Source organism: Stylophora pistillata, chromosome 1 (genome assembly GCF_964205215.1).
Source record: "Stylophora pistillata chromosome 1, jaStyPist1.2, whole genome shotgun sequence".
Classification (NCBI taxonomy): domain Eukaryota; kingdom Metazoa; phylum Cnidaria; class Anthozoa; order Scleractinia; family Pocilloporidae; genus Stylophora; species Stylophora pistillata.
Genome location: NC_142519.1, coordinates 7,214,733 through 7,217,500, shown reverse-complemented (window position 1 = coordinate 7,217,500; position 2,768 = coordinate 7,214,733). Strand labels below are relative to the sequence as shown.

The window sequence follows — 2,768 nt, the reverse complement described above, 5'->3', positions numbered from 1 at the left end:
TAGTACACGGCTTTTTGTAGTACACGGAAATTTGGACATGAAAGCTTTGCTTTCATGTCCAAATTGAGCACTCTATCTAGGATGAGTCATTGCCGTTGCAATTGCGCATGCTCGCTGGTTTACTCTAGTTTGAGCACTCTGGCATGGCTTAGACGATACCACAAAGGTTGGGTCGTTTGGGGTGACCCTCTCGGTTCTCCCCTATCCTAGCATTAGCACTGCACTGATGAGGCCCAGAAGGCCGAAACAGTACTGTCTGCAGTTATATCTATACATATGTATATCAGAACTGATATGTGTATCAGAACTGATGAAGGTCTCGGACCAAAACGTTTTTTATTAAACTTTTTAGACTTTTTCTTGAGTACATGTCTTCCTTCGCTCGAAGTTGTCCGTCCTTGTGTGCCACACTACTTCTCCTATATATATATATATATATATATATATATTTTAGACACCATGACACGTTTCGCTGTTATCTATTCTATTTTTATATTATTACGTCATGACATGTTTACTGTTGACACGAATTTTAAATTTGAATATTGCTCATGTAATTAGTATGCTCCTGAAGAAGACCGAGACGGTCGAAACGTCGAGCTATTAAACCAACAAAGCTACATTAGAGTTGGCCTCTTGACCATTACATTTCTGCTCTTATATATATATATATATATATATATATATATATATATATAACTAACTGCAGACAGTACTGTTTCGGCCTTCTGGGCCTCATCCTATATATATATATATATATATATATATATATAGGAAGTCTGCAAGTCGATTTTCGCGTGGAACAGTGCTCAATACGTTGAAGCAGAGCAGAATAAATATTATGAGAGGAAAAAAGGACGTAACTACATTTCCCGACAAGCCTGTTTCGTGAATCGCTTCACTCTTCAGGGGTTCACCCTGAAGAGTGAAGCGATTCACGAAACAGGCTTGTCGGGAAATGTAGTTACGTCCTTTTTTCCTCTCATAATATTTATATATATATATATATATATACATATATGAATATATGATTTGGGTGGGAAAAATTGCAATGAGGCTTAAGATATTCTGAAGCGAAACGGATATCGCATACTGCCCGTGGGCAGTATGCGAGCATACTGCCCACTCTCGGAACAAGTCACAAGATTTACAGAATTCCGCCCGCTCACGAGCCGAGAAAAAAATTATTGCATATCATTCTTCGGGAAAAAATATTTCGCTTAAAACCTCACCAAGTCATTATGACCTGCCCCCACCTAATAAAACTTAAAGAATACTTTTCAGAGCGAGGCACTGAGGACATAATATATCATTTGGATTGGTAATCAACAACAATGTTTCACCCTTGTGTTTCAAAATTCAAACGAAAGCCAGTATCACATGCAAGGGACTTGGGATATAGTTAGAATCTCTTTAAAACTGTGGGACAGAATCATCAATCGATAAATAAAAGTAAGTGATATGCGTCAGATACTAACCTTTACCCTCTTTTGCCCTTCGGGTTGGATTAAACTCGTTGTCTGAAGAATAATCGTGATCACTATTTGTAAATGAGACAGCGAAAATTGGCAGATGCGGAAAAACAGTAAATCAATGACAACATGTTCTCTTAGACGTGCTAGTTTAGAACTTCCTATGAGGTGGAATGTGGGGAATGTAATATACTAGAAAATTCTATCTCTTGAAAATTGCCGGCGATGATCAGAATCATTGCCGATAGACCGATAGATTTCTAGCAATGATTGTTGTGGACTAGAAAAAAATCTTCAACCTCTTTGTCCTACGAGAGAGATTAAACTCGTTTTTGAAGAAAAAACTCAGTAACATTTGTTAAAGAGACAGTGCAAAGTAGCAAACGAGAAGAACAACTCAACGAATGACAACAGATTCTTATTTTGAGACGTGTTATTTTAGAACTTCTTATAGGGAAGAATGTAGGTTATTTTAACGAGCGTGACTTTCATTGCAAAAGCCGTCACAATTGGTCTACAAGACTGGCACAATTTAATGACGAGGTAAAAATGCTCTAAAATGAATTAAATTACAAATGTAAACAACTTCAAGTGCCAAGAAGAAATTTTTGGTGAACGATTAAAGTCTTTTTTTCTTTTTCTTTTCTTTTTTTTTGTAAATGAGCACTATAATTGAAATCTGTTGTGCAATGGAAGACATGCAATCGGCCGCGTTAGAGGACCGATCAGTGTAAGACACTTTCGTTTATCTTTAACAAAGCTGAGGCCAAAAAACATTTCCTAAGATTATGTCACGTCTAGCGGCTTTGGTATTTCTCCCGCTTAAGTCTTGACTGTTTACTCAGAGAACTCTCTGCTATCACATAACTTACTAATTAGTCTAGTGATGAATTGCTCGATCTCTTGGATCGGATCCCCTCTTGCTTTGATCCTTCGGCAGTGTCTGTTTTTCCACTCTACCAAACTTACAATCCTAGTTCATGCATGTAGGTATGTATTGACAGTTAAGCCGCATGCATAGGTAGGAGCGGTAGAAATATGTACTTGCAATGCAAAGAAATAAATTCTCTCTACCGTTTGACCATCTCTGACTAAATTAAACATCTATTTTTGCGATGATGTCATCGAAAAACAAATGGATAGATGCAACAACAAATTCCCGTATAAAACTAATAGCCGGGAATTAAATTTAACTCCTTGACATGAAACAAGAAGAACGGAAAAGGGCCTTAAATCACCACAAATGAGGTGATGTAATAAAATAGAAAATGAGGTAGTGGTTTTATAACACAACTT

At 37.1% G+C, this 2,768-nt stretch overlaps 1 protein-coding gene across 5 annotated transcripts in view; it reads right to left on the bottom strand.

Annotated features, from left to right (window-relative positions):
• LOC148741055 (roundabout homolog 2-like) overlaps positions 1–2,547 on the bottom strand; it is a 13,943-nt gene extending 11,396 nt beyond the window's left edge. For 2 of the 5 annotated variants that reach the window (XM_088733283.1, XM_088733294.1), the window contains exon 1: positions 1,479–1,604. The gene's annotated coding sequence lies outside the window, so the exon portion shown is untranslated. Of the gene's footprint in view, positions 1–1,478; positions 1,660–2,344 lie in introns of those variants that run through there. The other 3 variants (XM_088733285.1, XR_015991739.1, XM_088733289.1) reach the window with 3 other exon arrangements.
• Positions 2,548–2,768: the final 221 nt, after the last annotated feature.